The sequence below is a fragment of the Protobothrops mucrosquamatus genome, unplaced genomic scaffold, assembly GCF_001527695.2.
Source record: "Protobothrops mucrosquamatus isolate PMUCROS unplaced genomic scaffold, P.Mucros_1.0 scaffold1428, whole genome shotgun sequence".
Classification (NCBI taxonomy): domain Eukaryota; kingdom Metazoa; phylum Chordata; class Lepidosauria; order Squamata; family Viperidae; genus Protobothrops; species Protobothrops mucrosquamatus.
This window is the reverse complement of record NW_015387613.1, coordinates 234200-243139: the sequence shown is the minus strand read 5'-3', so window position 1 is coordinate 243139 and position 8940 is coordinate 234200. Positions and strand designations below refer to the sequence as shown.

Genomic DNA, 8940 nt, shown 5'->3' with positions numbered 1-8940 from the left:
TGCATTTCTCCACCCTACACCTGCAAACTTAGTAGTCCTCTTCCAATTGTCCATAAATACTATCAGTCTGGAGATTTAATCATTGCTGCTATTATTTATCAGGTTCTCTTTCTTACAAATGAGATCACTTTTCAAAGCCTTCCTTTTTTTGATGTCCTTGATCAATACCTGTAAGTATCCTCACACCACACCTCCTCTTTCCCCTCATTGCCACTAAAAAGCTGTATTTCCTTTCACTTTTATGCTTAAACATATTGTTTGCTTGTCAATTTGTTTGACTAGTTCCAGTGACTATATTTAGTCATTTTTCATTCTAGACCGCACAAATGCTTAATCTTTTCTAATACTGATCTTGAAACTGAGATGAATATTATTAGTTTTAACCATAAAGTATATGAATTTCATTTTCCTGAAGAAACTTCCTTCCTTCAACAAAGTCCCTTGTTGAAAGTAACAAGTTGGACTAATAATCTGAGGGGTCCTTGGTGCTCTCTGAGCTTGATTGTTTTCTTGCAGAGGATTCATTAGGCTAACATCATCAGTGCTGACAATGTTATGTAGGTAGGGTAATGAAATATCTGAAGAAAACTAGCAAGCTCAGAGATCACCAAGGATCCCTCATTTCAACACAGAGTGACAAATATCCTTCTTTGGACTAATCTAAATATTGCAGAAGCTCTCTGGTTAATCTTGAGCAGGGTTTTTTAATTATTATTTCATCCATATATCAAACAGGAAAGCCTTAGTGCATAATTTAGGTTATTACACGTCTAGAATGTAAAAAAGGAGCTGGCTTCCTTCCCTTAGAAAATACAGATAAGATATAGATAATACTGAATTCAGATAGAAACATTGAAAACTAATAGCAGATTTTTTTTTCTGATGATGAAAATCTGTTTATCCCCACTATGTTTAAACTGAGTTACTGGTGATTGATTCACATCTTCCTCTGGAAGTGGGTTCTGAGGTACTACTATTCTTTATGTAAAGTTAATGCTTTCTAACTATAATTTTGAACTTCTCTTCTGTCAGTTTGAGATTAGGCTCCCATGTTTTCATGTTTTAATGAATATTGAGAATACTGCCTTCTAGAACCTTATTCACACTTGGAATATCGTTAAAGATTTCAATCATGTCCTTTGTTTCCTTCTGTCCTCTATGCTGAATATATTCAGTTCCTCTAATATTTCCTGATATGTTTTGTCCCTCAAACCTTGTACCATTTTTGTTGCCCATTTCTGGACTCACTCAATCATATCAATATCTTTTTTTAAGTTACAGTATTTCAAATGGGGTCTGACTAAATGCTAGCCTTAACTCAATGTTAAGTAGCCATAACTAGGTAGTGCTTCCTGGTTGATACAATCTAGGGCTATTATTTGATAGTGACCAAATGTCAGGTGTCCAGAGCAAACAATAAGCACTAATTTATATCTTTATGAATACATAGGTATAAATTAAGATAGCTGTCCAATTCTGAAATAGAAATATATTGACACAGCTTATAACTTTCCCTGAAGATTCATCACTCATAATTACCAGCACACTTTAGCTCTGGCATTTGCCGTAAAGGAGATTAATGAAATTGGTCTTTTACCTAATGTTAGCCTTGGTTTTCACATTGCTACTGACAATCATGAGGAAATTACAACTTATCATTTGGCAATGGAATTTCTATCTACAAAAAGTAAATTTATACCCAACTACAAATGCAATGACCTGACCAACACAGTAGCAGTCATTGGAGGAGCCCGTATTAACACCTGTGTCAACATGGCAATCATTCTTTACAACTACAAATTTCCCCAGGTGAGATACAAAATTGAATCAATATCAGATTTTCACCAGCTATTTATTCTACTCAAAAATTCGGTCATTGAAAAGAAAATTTTGAGCAAAATTATAAGTAAGTCATAAAGGTGTCCCTTTTTACCTGATGAGCAAAACTGCAGATGTCACGTAAAACTAATTTTAAGCATCCTATTTTTGTAATCCACTCAAACCCAGAGATTGGATTAAACCAACACATGTGATTTGCTTTTTATTTTTATTTTCTTTATTTTGAAAGATACCATTTATTCCTTTGTTCTTCTGACTTTCTCCATTTAGATCACTTATGGATCAGCTCCATTGATGAATACTGAAACAGCAATATTTGTCAAATCGATGTTCCCAGATGAGTATCACCAATTTAAAGGACTACTGCATTTATTGTTGCATTTTGGATGGACCTGGGTTGGGTTTCTTTCTCTGTATGATGAAGATAGAAACAGGTTCATTCAAAAGATATTTTCCATATTTTCAGAGAGAGGAATCTGCTTTGAGTTTATAGTATGTCTTCCCCAAATGGTTTATGGTAATGCTGCTGCTACGTGGATAGAAAATGTAGATAAAATATTCAAAGTAATAATGGAGAGTACAGTCATTGCAGTCATCTTAANTGCTGAAATTACAGGCACAGTAGCTTTGAGACTAATGATCTATCTTTTCAATTATGATAATATTCCAAATGAGAGAAAGGCCAAAGTTTGGATCATGACAGCCCAGATGGAATTCACCACTATTCTGATGCAAAGACAGTTGCCCATTGATTTTCTCCATGGTGCTCTTTCATTTGCAATTCACTCAAATGAGCTGACTGGATTCCAACAATTTATGGAAAAGAGAAACCCAAATCTAGAAAAAGATGATGGTTTCATTAAGGATTTCTGGAAAGATGCATTTGAATGCTCATTCTCCAGTGATATTACAGATGGGAATGTTGAAAGGATCTGCACTGGAGACGAGAAGCTAGAGAATCTTCCTAATGCTGTCTTTGAGACCACCATAGGTGGACATAGTTATAGCATCTACAATTCAGTCTATGCTGTGGCACATGCTCTGAAGGCCTTGCGATCTTCCAAACATAAAGGGGGTCGAAAAATGGATGAGAGGAGATGGAGGCTCTTCCTCCAAACACCCTGGCAGGTAATGTTGGCCAATAGAAACCTTGGGGAAATCATCAGGTACCAGCATAGGAGATCGGCTTTGGGTTTTGCTTTGTTGTTTTCTTTTAACTGTTAGAATGCTTTGAATGCTATTTGGAAATATTTGATATTTTCATATGAAAGAAAATAAAAATTAATAAATGAAAATATAAGGCTTAGATCTAGACACATAGAAATATGTGACATAAAAACTTCATTTTATGTTTAAAATGGTATGTATGGGATCTTATTCAATCCATTATATTTGACAATTTTAAAGGTAAAAACTCAAAAACTTCCTTGAATAGCATCCTAATCAGATGGATTTTGGAGTTACTAAAATTCAAAGATTCCCCAAAGTGCTTTTTCAAAAAGCAACAGGACTTCCTTTGTTTTTCCTTGAAGATGTATTGCTTCAGTTCAGGTCTGAGTGTCATGGTTCTGATAGATGAGAACATTTAAAAGAACTTCAAGGCAAGCATTTCTTCCTTAAAGAACATTTTTATTTGGCTACAACATAATAGCATATACAAGGGTGAACCCAATGCTAAATTGCCCTCCCCTTGATTACAAAGTTGCAAATTTAATTTCCCACCCCAAATTGCTGTCATATATCACATTCACCAATTGTTTGAAAATGCAGGCACTCCTCCCAGCTGCTTCATCCCGCCAAAATGTTATCAGCAATGACCTTGGTTCCCATAGATGTGAAATGTTTTGGCTAACTGAAAACTACAGACACACCCTCCTTCTTCTAACTAAATATATTGCAATGAAGATAAAATGAAAATTGCTTCAGTTAAGTTTGTCACAGCATTGACACTGAGGAAGCTTCTTGGATGAGAAACAAAATATCTTCAAGGAAAAACAAAGAAAGAACAGTTGTCCTTTTGGGACAACCACAACATTAATGAATGATAATCTCTATAGACATTAAAATTTGAAGGGAATAATAATAATAATAATAATAATAATAATAATAATAATAATAATAATAACAACAACAACAACAACAATAATAATAATAATAATAATAATAATAATAATAATAATAATAATAATAATAAAAATCAGGAGAGCGTGGTTCATGGGAAGCAGTTAGTGAAAATTCAGCTTCCACGGCCTTTACTAAACTCCTCTTCGCTTGGGCTGCCTCCACACACCAAGTTTCACCAATAGATAGGACTCCCTCTGACAGCAATAATGGTGCCAACTGGATCTCATGTTCCTTTGGTCTTGTGCCAATTGCCGGAGTCACAGAAGTCATACTCTCTATCAGGGCAATGGTCTACACCACATCCGTTGATGTAATTGCTGTAGCCTTGAGACTAGTAATAGACTCTTCCTTTTTCTCCATCCTGGAATCTTCCCTGAGTGTTTGTTGTCCTCCCAAGGCTTTGGGTATGCAACTGGAGCTCAGGACCCCATGGTATTAGAATAGTTTTGAGTCTTGGACTTCCGGCTTGCCGCTGCAGCCGCCACAGATGCTGGAAGGCAAGCTCCATCTTCCACGTCTGATTTCGTACCACTGGGGAACCTTGGAAAGGGTTGAAAGTCACCCTGCAGGGGCAACAAGCAAGGAGGAGACCCCCACTTGATTGCGGGAGGGTGGTAGCCCTTCTGCTCGATCCGGGGCAGCCCTCCAAACCGGCGGATGAAAGACCGGCCATAGAAATATGGTCTGTCACTAGGCTGTAGACAGCAGAAGTCAAATTTACCATCAGGCACCTGTAAAGCAGCACAGATGAGACTGGGTGAGATCTGAACCTCTCTTTAAACCTAACTATTTTTTCTACCTGTATAAGCTGCCCAAAGTATTTCCCCCCTGTGGAGAAAGGGAAGGGAAATTCTATCCCACCCTCTAAAAACAGCAGTGATTGACTAACCAGGGGAGTTCAAAACACTGAAAGAATAACCTGATTCTAACTGGATTTTTATCTTTCTAAAATTTAAGGACTAAAAGATCTCTTATTCTTATTGAAGATGTGGGTTTTTACTTACAAAAAAGAAGTAAAATTGGCAAAGTATTATAAAAATTTTGGACTTATAACTTGTTATTGTTCAAAAGAGACTTGGCTTGGAGCCCAGACTATAAAATAAGACCTTTGCAACTTTGGCAGATATCAGCTGTGAGAAGCTCAGCTGTGTTCTTTACCCAGTGACAAAATTATTTTCATTCTCTGATTCCAAAGTTTTTAATTTAACACACCACTAAGAGAACATGGATAAAAATCAGGAACAGATTCCCTCTATGTTGAAAGCAATTTATGAAACTATTATTATAGTTACTGATGATATAAGATGCTACATAAAAGAACAAGATGTCAGTCTAATATACGAACCCAAACGTTGATTACAACTAATTGTGAGAGGGATCTCGGAGTCCTAGTGGACAATCACTTAAATATGAGCCAGTAGGGTGCTGCAGCTGCCAAAAAAGCCAACACAGTACTGGGCTGCATTAACAGAGGGATAGAATCAAGATCACATGAAGTATTAATAGCACTTTACAATGCCTTGGAATACTGCATCCAGTTTTGGTCACCACGATGTATAAAAGATGTTGAGACTCTAGAAAGAGTACAGAGAAGAGCAACAAAGATGATTAGGGGACTGGAGGCTAAAACATATAAGGAAAGGTTGATGGAATTGGGTATGTCTAGTTTAATGAAGAGAAGGACGAGGGGGGACATGATAGCAGTGTTCCAATATCTCAGGGGCTGCCACAAAGAAGAGGGAGTGAAGCTATTTTCCAAAGCACCTGAAGGCAGGACAAGAAGAAACGGATGGAAACTAAGCAAGGAGAGAAGCAACCTAGAAGGTTTGGTCATAAACACAACACCCTCCCAATGACCAACAAGAACACAGATATAATCATGTAATAACCAAAACTACATTTCCCAGAAGCCATCTCTTAAGGAGACAGCATTAACCCTTTAAATGCTAAATGCTCTAACACAGGTTTTAAGCTAAATATGCTCTGGCCAGAGTTACACTGGTCCAGCACAACGGAAAACCCAGAAAAGGGCTGATAACACTGAAAATCGAAAAGACTTTCTATATAAACCAGAAGAAACCTGAGGATCAAGAAGAAGGACAGACCAAAGGGAAAATAAACATTTCAGGACAACTACGTCGAGATGGAATAATAGAGAGATGGTTTGTTAGCTCTCCCCAAAAAATGGTGACTGGATAGCCTCTTTTATCTCTAATAATAATAATAATAATAATAATAATAATAATAATAATAATAATAATAATAATAATAATAATAATAATAATAATAATAATAATAATAATAATAATAATAATAATAATAATAGTAATAAAGTTGGAAGGGACCTTGGAGGTCATCGAGTCCAACCCCCTGCTCAGGCAGGAACTCTATACCATTTCAGACAAATGGCTGTCCAGTCTCTTCTTAAAAACTTCCAGTGTTGGAGCATTCACCGCTTCTGGAGGCAGGTTGTTCTATTGGTTAATTGTTCTAACTGTCTGGAAGTTTCTCCTTAGTTCTAGGTTGCTTCTCTCCTTGATTAGTTTCCATCCATTGCTTCTTGTCCTAGACGAAACTGAAAGAAACAAATAGAGATTTTCCCATCTCCTTCAAAGATTCAAAATAAGTTTCTGTGTCTTTTTTTTCTCTCCTTCATTTAGCTGCACCATTTTTTGCAACAAGTGTCCTTTAACAACAGTGCTGGAGAACAGGTTTCCTTTGGCCCCAATGGAGAACTAGAAACTGGATTTGATATTTTCAATTGGGTCACGTTTCCGAACAAGTCCTTTCTGAAAGTCCAAATTGGAAAGATCGATCCCACGGCTCCCCCAGACAAGCTCCTCACCATATCTGAAAAAGATGCCATTTGGCCTCTCATATTTAACGAGGTTTGTCTCATTTTTCCTTGTTCCTGAAATTATTAGCCACTGATCCATCGTAGTAAATGATTAAATAACCACAAGTACAGCAACACCAAGAGTAAATAAACTGTTAGCAATCCATATGATATTAATCACAGGTAGTCCCTAACTTACAACAGTTCATTTAGTAAGAAGTCACAGGTACGACATTGGGAAAAAAATGAGATATGGCCATTTTTCACATTTACAACCGTTGCAGCATCCCCATAACCATGTGATCAAAATTCAAATGCTTGGCAACTGACTCGTTCTTATGACAGTTGCAGTGTCCCAGAGTCATGTGATCATCTTTTGTGAGTCATGGGGAAACCATATTCACTCAACAAATGCAGTGATTCACTTAACAACTGTGGTGAGAAAAGTAATAAAATGGAACAAAGCTCACTTAACAACTGTCTCATTTAGCAACAGAAATTTTGGGCTCAGTTGTGGCTGTAAGTCAAGGACTACCTGTATTATTATTTATTTGTTAAACCAATATACTGCTCATCTTTAGATGGCTTGTAATCATAAAAAAGATGAAAACTTAGAACAATAAATATTGACATTAAAATTTATTTCAAATTGAAAGGATGAGAAGGAAGGGAGCAAGATTAACATGGGGAGGAGGTGGGATCTTATCTTAGTCCAGAATGATACATCCGCTTTGAAGCTCCAAGCCAGTTCTCAGAATGAGGTCTTCAGGCCCTTTGGATTAGCCAAAGGAGTAAGTGGGTATTTTTTTTAATGTGACATGAAGAAAAACTACTAAAGTCAAAGAGGTCTGTGTGTGTGTGTGGGGGGGGTCCTTGGTGCTTCTTGAGTTTGGTTGTTTTCTTGCAGACATTTTATTACCCGAACTAGGTAACATCATCATTGTGGTACCAAGTTCAGAGAACACCAAGGATCATTCAGTTCAACCAAGAGCTATAAATATTTTACTTTACTGGGATCAAAGAGATGGCTTAAGATTTCTATGTCTAAAATATATAACTTTTTAATAACCTCCTCTGGTTGGTGAAGAAGTTGGAACATTCAGAGATGCTTAAATTAAATGATTAGAGAAAATACAATATCTACAGTTATAACTGACCAGAGACCTCTGATATATTTTTGCATGAAAGAAAAAAAAATGCAGTTATGGGCTGTAGTTTCAATGATTGGAAAAATGGATCAACCTAGAGTGAGAGATAACTTTGTAATAATTCTTGTATTGCTGAAAAAATAAATTGGGAGCAGTTTCTTTCTATTTTTATCAAAATTTTGCCTCTTTCCTTTTTTCTCTGTTCTTTTTATTCTGCATTAGTTTGTTAATTTCTATATTCCATTTAAAACTTTAATACTTTTTAAGAAATGCACCCCCCCAAAAGATGAAATAGGGAAAATTTACTGAAGACTTTATCTGTCCATCTTGCTATCTAGCTAATTATGCTAATCCAGGTAGAATAATATCACTGTATTGAGAATTTAAATGGCTTTCTTCAAATCATTAAACTAGTCTGGAGAAACTCTGTTTTTGAAATATATTTCAAATATTTATTTATCTTCATTTTATTTTACTTATTACATTTGTTTGTCATCCATGTCACCACAAGGCAGATTTGCGTAGCCCTTTGAACTAGCACTTATACTTATATACCATTTCACATTGCTTTATAGCCCTCTCTTAGCAGTTTACAGAGTCAGCATATTACTACCAACAATCTGGGTCCTCATGTTAGTGACCTCAGAAGGATGGAAGGCTGTGTCAATCTTGATTTGCTGAGATTCAAACTGCTAAACTGCTGGCAGCTGGCAGCATGCTGTACTTCATTTTAACCACTACGCCACCAGGGCTCTTTAGTTCACAACATTAAAATAAAACCATAAATATATGTAGAAATATATAAAATCACATCAAATATATAGAATATATATCATAATGTATTCTAATATATGATGCAAAAACAAAGAATTTTTCCACAGGATGATTATCTATCTATCTATCTATCTATCTATCTATCTATCTATCTATCTATCTATCTATCTATCTATCTATCTATCTATCTATCTATCTATCTATCTATCTATCTATCTA

General features: G+C 36.0%; 1 pseudogene; it reads left to right on the top strand.

Annotated features, from left to right (window-relative positions):
• The first annotated feature begins 2115 nt into the window (after positions 1 to 2115).
• LOC114922957 overlaps positions 2116 to 8940 on the top strand; it is a 10486-nt pseudogene continuing 3661 nt past the window's right edge.